The sequence below is a fragment of the Anabrus simplex genome, chromosome 3, assembly GCF_040414725.1.
Source record: "Anabrus simplex isolate iqAnaSimp1 chromosome 3, ASM4041472v1, whole genome shotgun sequence".
Lineage (NCBI taxonomy): Eukaryota > Metazoa > Arthropoda > Insecta > Orthoptera > Tettigoniidae > Anabrus > Anabrus simplex.
In genome coordinates, this window is record NC_090267.1 from 505,441,269 (window position 1) to 505,449,891 (window position 8,623).

Sequence of the window (8,623 nt, forward strand, 5' to 3'; positions counted from 1 at the left end):
AAAATCTCCCACAACAGTGTCATAGTCTGACATTTCATTGTTTAAAGTTTGCCGCTGGTCAAACAGTGTTTTGTAGAAAGTGAGGTCATTTCTCCTTATCCACTCTTTCCCATAATGTTTGGTCAGCAGTGTGTTCAGGTTGTTGAGCTTTTCTTTCTTAAAAGAACCCTTTCCTCTAATGGTACTGGCACAATAGCATAAAAGGGTTTCCCATGCTTCAATATGCTTTTCGCTTCCACCACAATCGCTGTTATAGTTTACTTCACCTCTTATCTCACAGTTGCCTGATTTTGTTCATGTAAGTATGATCCTCTTACAGGGTTCTGGGACATAACGAACTTTGCTGCATAACACACGCTGGACATAACGACTTCTGCACCAGTTCCAGTTATTTGTCAACTATAAACGTATGGATTAAATGGACTTTGCTCACATATTACATTACTGGATTGTGTATTTTGATGGGCTGCATACAATGGCGGTGATAACTCATTTTCAGAAAAAAATGGACATAACGGGTTTTGCAACTGGACGACTCATATTTTGTCTTCAATGGTTTCTCAACAGTTTATAAAGGAACTTCCATTTTAAATTACAGACAGCAGCAATGGACATTGTATTCTGTATGAGACGTTATGGCTGGCAGTCATATTTCTGGTTTTATTTCAATTTTAACATTGAAGATAACAACATTTTTTGCAAGAAGAGAGGACCATTTTTTTGTAAATAATGTGTATATTTACATGTATTTATATGTATTTTATATATATAAAATAAGAGTTTTGTCTGTACATTGCTCAGAATTTGAAAAGAATGGTATTTCTGTATCGATCATGTCCACAGTAACAAGAAAATGCAGTTTTTACTTTTCCGTAATTTCTGTCTGTCTGTCTGTCTGTCTGTCTGTCTGTCTGTCTGTCTGTCTGTCTGTCTGTCTGTCTGTCTGTCTGTCTGTCTGTCTGTCTGTCTGTCTGTATGTATGTATGTACACGCATCACGAGAAAACGGCTGAAGAGAATTTAATAAAAATCGGTGTGTAGAGTCGGGGGGTGAGCCGCTACAATCTAGGCTATAAATTATTTTATTCACGCTGAGTGAAGTGGTAGTTTAGGGGAAGGCCTAAAATTCAATTCTCAAATATTTATATTATTAGTGGTCATATCGATAATTTTTTTTTTTGTTAGTTGTTTTACGTCGCACCGACACAGATAGATCTTATGGCGACGATGGGACAGGGTAGGGCTAGGAGTGGGAAGGAAGCGGCCGTGGCCTTAATTAAGGTACAGCCCCAGCATTTGCCTGGTGTGAAAATGGGAAACCACGGAAAACCATTTTCAGGGCTGCCGAATGTCGATAAATACTACATAACTAAAGTTATATAGAATTAAATTTCTGATCATTTTCGTCTTATGCATTTTTACCGTACCGGCTATGATAACACAGATATTCATGAATTTGGATGTTTGTTGCTAAGTCCATATCAACGCCGAGCCCCGACAAAATGGATAAACAGAATTGAATGAAAATCGGTATATAGAGTCGGGGAATAAGAAACTACAGTTTAAGCTATAAACAATGTTATTCACCCTGGATGAAATGGTAGTTTAGGGGAAGGCACCTAAAATTTAATTTTTAAATACCTATGTTTTTGGTCCTATGGAAAAATACTACATAACAAAAGTTATAGAGAATATAATTTCCGATCATTTATGTCTTATTCAGTTTTACCGTACCGACTATGATAAGAGTGGTATTTCAGAACCGGAAGACAATTAATAATGTGAAGGCCTACAATATCGAAAGCGCGTAACATAGATCAACAATAACATCACACTGTCCGACTCGTTGGCTGAACGGTCAGCGTACTGGCCTTCGGTTCAGAGGGTCCCGGGTTCGATTCCCGGCCGGGTCGGGGATTTTAACCTTAATCGGTTAATTCCTACGGCTCGGGGGCTGGGTGTATGTGTTGTTTTCATCATCATTTCATCCTCATCACGACGCGCAGATCGCCTATGGGCGTCAAATAGAAAGACCTGCAACTGGCGAGCCGAACCCGTCCTGGGATATCCCGGCACTAAAAGCCATACGACATTTCATTTCATCACACTGACCGTTGTTTGTTGTAATGTTCTTTGTCTCTTATGCTGACATTCAACTCCGATAGATGGGATTACTGCTGTGTACTGAGTATAACAGCCTAACTGAATATTGGCGGGAAATAGCTGAGGAGTTAGATAACTTTCTTCTTTAGCATGCCAATCCTCTGGTTGATACATTTTCTGATACTGCTGGTACGTAACACACTGGTTCATCATAGTATTCCAGCTATTCGATACCTACTCTGACGCGCTGTTTTGAATGAGCAGTGTGCGCACTTAAGTCAGAGGCTCAGTTGGTAGTAGTATGAACAGGTCTGGAATTACAATTTAGCCCTATTCCAAATTATAGTATCACAATTCACTAAATAACTCAAAATTCAACCTTGAAAAGAGCCGTTTCTTAGGAAAAGCTTCTTCCTCTTCACTTTCATTAAATCTACATTAATTTTATTCAAATTAGCAGCGAAGATGTGGTTTCTTCTCTGGCTTGGAGGCAAAATTGCCTCCGCTTCAGATAGTTCTTTCCCCCGCCAGTGTAGTGAATTGAGATTTTCCGACTAATCGGGTACTCCCAGGAAACAGATAAGTAAACGGGCATAGTTTTTGCCCTGGGACTATCCAGTATTTGAACCTCCTCCCCCCCCCCCCCCGCCGAAAAATGGACGAAGATTGTTCACGGATCATGGATGTCTGCGTCGTGGTCATTCCAGCTCTGTAGCTTTGGACTGTTAGTTCGGTAGCATAGTACTGTTCGTTAAAAGTGAGAAAATGTGTGGTTTTTCATTTGATCGAGTATTTCATATGAAGGCATTGCTTTTAATTGCGCCATTCCTACTGATGTCATTGTAATGACCCATGTTCATTTCAGTTGGGAAAACCACTAAGAGAGTCTTTCTGAAAATCTATAAAGGCAGGCGGAGAGTGTCTGCCATTATAATGAAAACTCCCCAACCTGATTGTGACTGACGGTAGGCAAGCTGGCCTACCATTACAAAGAAAATTCCCTAACCCAGTCTTCATATGAGAAAAGACGTTGGTGACTTCCCCGTCGTGCGTCTTGGGCAACGTTAAGGGCTATGCAACTTAATACAATCTTGCTCACAACGTTTACACTACCTAACCTAGAATTCTGTATAAAATTTAGAATTCCGTAGCGAAGCACGGGTACATCAGCTAGTATGTATATATATGCGTATCTCAAATTGGCCTTAAAAAGGCATTGGGTCCTTCCATTTTTTCAATGAGTTTTGTAATCTACCACATGATTTCAGGGCTGATGAAGTCCCAAATAGAGACAAAACATGTCTCAAAAATATTTAATATGTTTTTTTATTAAATAGTTTTTCACATGCAAAGTTATGTGTATTGATTGGGTGGACCAAAACCTAACAATGTTTCTTACTTTTAACTGTATCAATGTGGATCTATACAATGAAGTTCGTAAATTGTACTATTGTCAGAGCTCTCCCAGAGGTTTTATTTCGAGGGGAAAAAAAAATTATGCGTGGTGATGTGACAATTTTTAATGGAAGTTTGTTTTATTAAATATTTGGAAAACATTCCTATGAAGTAAAGTTTCATTATAGATTAAGCTCTGCGTAATTATTATACGCGTACCAAGTATGGAATACTTTTGCTGAGCCAGGCCCTATCTGATAGAGAGGCTAGTAGTTTGATGTCCCTTTCCTCATGATCTAATGCTAAAAGCAGACCCCCTATTTGTTTAAATCTCTCAAAATTAGACAAATTTTCAAAATTTGACCTTCATTAAAATACTGTCAACCACAGTTGGTCCATATGTACTGGAAGACAGGCAAGATTGAATCCAACTCCCACTTAACTCTACACAGGTTAGTCCTATTAACATTCGAACTAATTCTTCTTATGTTGTTGTTATTATTATTATTATTATTGTTGTTGTTGTTGTTGTTGTTGTGTTTGAGTCATCAGTCCATATACTGGTTTGATGCAGCATACCATGTCACCCTATCCTGTGTTAACCTTTTCATTTCTACATAACTACTGCATCCTACATCAGCTTTAATCTGCTTGTCACATTCATACCTTGGTCTACTCCTACCCCTACCCCTACCCCTACCGTTCTTACCACCTACACTTCCTTCAAAAACCAACTGAATAAGTCCTGGGTGTCTTAAGATGTGTCCTATCATTCTATCTCTTCTGCTCGTCAAATTTAGCCAAATCGATCTCCTCTCGCCAATTCGATTCAGTATTTCTTCATTTATGATTCAATCTTTCCATCTCACCTTCAATATTCTTCTGTAACACCACATTTCAAAAGTTTCTATTCTCTTTCTTTCTGAGCTAGTTATCGTCCATGTTTCACTTCCATACAATGCCACACTCCACACCAAAGTCTTCAAAAACATCTTTCTAATTCCTATGTCAATGTTTGAAGTGAGCAAATTTCTTTTCTTAAGAAAGTTCTTCCTTGCTTGAGCTAATCTGCATTTTATGTCTTCCTTACTTCTTCCATCATTAGTTATTTTACTACCCAAGTAACAGTATTCATCTACTTCCTTTAAGACTCCATTTCCTAATTTAATATTTCCTGCATCACCAGCCTTTGTTCGACTGCACTCCATTACTTTGTTTTGGACTTATTTATTTTCATCTTGTACTCCTTACCCAAGACTTTGTCCATACCATTCAGCAGCTTCTCAAGATCTTCTTCAGTCTCAGATAAAATAACAATATCATTGGCAAATTTCAAGGTTTTGATTTCCTCTCCTTGGATTGTGATTCCCTTTCCAAATTCCTCTTTGTTTTCCTTTACTGCCTAATCTATGTAAATTTTGAAATGGAGGGGGGACAAACTGCAGCCTTGCCTCACTCCTTTCTTGATTGCTGCTTCTTTTTCAAAGCCCTCGATTCTTATCACTGCAGACTGATTTTTTTTACAGATTGTAGACAATTCTTTGTTCTCGGTATCTGATCCCAATCACCTTCAGAGTCTTAAATAGCTTAGTCCAATCAACATTATCGAATGCCTTTTCTAGATCTACGAATGCCATGTACGTGGGCTTGTCTTTCTTGATTCGATCCTCTAAGATCAGATGTAAAGTCAGGATTGCTTCATGTGTTCCTACATTTCTTCTGTAGCCAAATTGATCTTCTCCCAACTCAGCTTCAACTTGTTTTTCCATTCTTCTGTAACTAATACGTGTTAAAATTTTGCAGGCATGAGATACTAAACTAATGGTGCGGTAGTTTTCACACCTGTCAGCACCGGTTTTCTTGGGAATAGGTATAACGACATTCTGCCGAAAATCAGATGGGATTTCTCCTGTCTCATACATCTTGCACTCTAAAGGAAATAACCTTGCCATGCTGGTTTCTCCTAAGGCAGTCAGTAATTCAGAGGGAATGTCATCAATTCCAGGTGCCTTGTTCCTATTTAGGTCACTCACAGCTCTGTCAAACTCTGACCTCAAAATTGGGCCTCCCATTTCATCAGCATTAACAGCCTCTTCTTGTTCCAGAACCAAATTATCTACATCTTCACCTTGATACAACTGTTGGATATGTTCCTGCCATCTTTCTGCTTTGTCTTCTTTCCCTAGAAGTGGCTTTCCATCTGAGCTCTTAATATTCATACACTAGATTTTCTTTCTCCAAAGGTTTCCTTGATTTTCCTGTATGCAGCATCTATCTTTCCTAGAACCATACAACCTTCGACATCCTTGCACTTCTCCTTCAGCCAGTCTTCCTTAGCTACCTTCACTTTCTATCCACTTGATTCTTTCATCGCCTGTATTCTTTTCTGCCCTCTTCATTTCTAGCATTCTTGTATTTTCGTCGTTCATCAATCAGGTCTAGTATGTCCTGAGTTATCCACTGATTCTTAGTTGATCTTTTCTTCCTTCCTAACATTTCTTCAGCAGTCCTGCTGACTTCATTTTTCATGACTATCCAATCTTCCTCTATTGTGTTTCCTTCAGCCTTTTCATTTAGTCCTTTTGCAATATGTTCCTTGAAACAATCCCTCACACTCTTTTCTTTCAACGTGTCTAGATCCCATCTTTTTGCATTCTTTCCTTTCTTCAGTTTCTTCAGCTTCAAATGGCATTTGATGACCAACAAGTTATGGTCAGAGTCCACGTCTGCTCCTGGGAAAGTTTTGCAATCCAACACCTGGTTTCTGAATCTCTGCCTAATCATAATGAAATCTATTTGATACCTTCGAGTGTCTCCAGGTCTCGTCCACGTATACAGCCGTCGTTTGTGGTGTTTGAACCAAGTATTGGCAAGGACTAAATTATGATCAGTGCAGAATTCAACCAGCCGACTTCGTCTTTCGTTCCTTTGTCCCAATCCAAATTCTCCTACTGTATTACTTTCTCTTCCTTGGCCTACCATTGCATTCCAGTCTCCCATCACAATTAGATTCTCGGGGCAGATGACTTTCTATGTTAGGCCCCTTAAAACAACAAACATCATCATCATCAATTAGATTCTCGTCACCTTTTACATATTGTTTTAATATTTCTATCTCTTCATACGTTCTTTCGATTTCCTCATCATCCGCTGAACTCGTAGGCATATAGACCTGCACTGTTGTGGTGGGCATTGGTTTGGTGTCTATCTTGACAACAATAATGCTTTCACTATGCTGGTCATAGTGGCTTACCCGCTGCCCTGTTTTCTTATATATATTAAACCAACTCCTGCATTTCCTCTGTTTGATTTTGTGTTGATAATTCAGTAGTCGTCTGACCAAAACTCCTGTTCTTCCTGCCAACATACTTCACTTATACCAACTACATCTAACTTTATTCTATCCATCTCCCTTTTCATATTCTCTAATCTACCAGAACGATTCAAACTTCTAATATTCCACGCCCCGACTCGCAGAATGTCAGTATCCATCTTCCTGATGATTGCCCCCTCTCGTGTAGTCCCCACCCGGAGATTCGAATGGGGAACTAGTTTACCTCCGGAATATTTTACCTGGAAGGAAGCCATCATCAGTACAGTACATCATTCATACAGAGAGAGATGCGTATCCTTGGGAGTTAGTTACGGCTGTAGTTTCCTGTTGCTTTCAGCCGTGTAGCATTATCAACACAGCTAAGCCATGTTGAGTATTATTAGAAGGCCATATCAGTCAATCATCCAGACTGCCGCCCTTGCTACTTCCGAAAGGCTGCTACCCCTCTTTCGATGAACCATTCCTTAGTCTGGTCTCTCAACAGATACCCATCCGATATGGCTGCACCTGCGGCTCAGCTATCTGCTTCATTTGGAACATGCAAGTCTCCCCACTGCGGCAAGTTCACATGGTTCGCAGGGGATGATGATGATGATGATGAGGTTATTATTATTATTATTATTATTATTATTATTATTATTATTATTATTAATCGCTTTACGTCGCACCGACACAGTTCTGTATGTCTTATGGTGATGATCCTCTTCTTCTTCTTATTATTATTATTATTGGTGTAAACCTTTATAAATTAGCCTATTCTTTTTATTTTATTTTCTCTAGTCATGTCCTTATGGAACGACAATTTTGAATTTAGTGCAAAAATTCTAAACACAGGAGATAATTTACTTCTAGAAGAGAAAGTTTTAGTTCATATATTGGCAGCATCTCAATTTTTTTTTCTTTTTCTTTTCTTTTTTTTTTTCGAGGTTACTCCGCGAGTCGCTTAACTTTATGCTCTAGTCCCTTCCGTCACTCCTGTATAATATAGTTCACTGAGAAAACATGGTCATGGAAGCTATAGTGGCCCCTGTATCTCCGCCAACATAAGGAAACAAATACCACGATAATACCTCGTAATAAACTTGATAATAACAGTTGTTACTTTGTAAAAATTTTAATTGTGATGGAGAACATGATTGCATTTCGGTAGGAAAGTTGTATCTAAAGCTTCTCTCGTGTCTTTTTCTTGAAAAGCAAATTGCAGTTACCGTATTTGTATGTTGGCAATACTGTTGTAACGCTAGCTTGTATCGTTTCACCGTTTGCATTTTAATGTACATTTACATCTATTAAGTAATAAATGCAACATTGATAACCGAAAATGTTAATGCAATTCATATAAAACCCCAAAACGCCCACATTTGCCTAAATCACGACCTAACATAACCTCATTCTTTCGCTCGTTCGTTCGTTCGTTGAACCCTTCCCACGACTTTTATGTATGGGAATGGAAAACAGGAGAAGGAATGGAAGAAGTAAAACACAGTATAATGCACACAGTTTCTATTTTGAATTTTATTCCAAACAGCAGGTAAGAAGCACAATCACACACACGTTTACTCTCAACAGCTAGATAGTTCAATGTGAAATACGTTCATGATCATAATGCTATTTCTTCACACTACGAACGCGTATATTTATAATTTCACTCCATACTCTCAAAAAAAAAAAAAAAAAAACGGGATCAAAAATCTCGTTCAGTGCGAAGGAATCTCAACAAATTTTCGTCTAACAAGCACTATTACTTACCGTACGACCAAGCTCCCTTCGCGCGCAACGATAACAGTGTTGT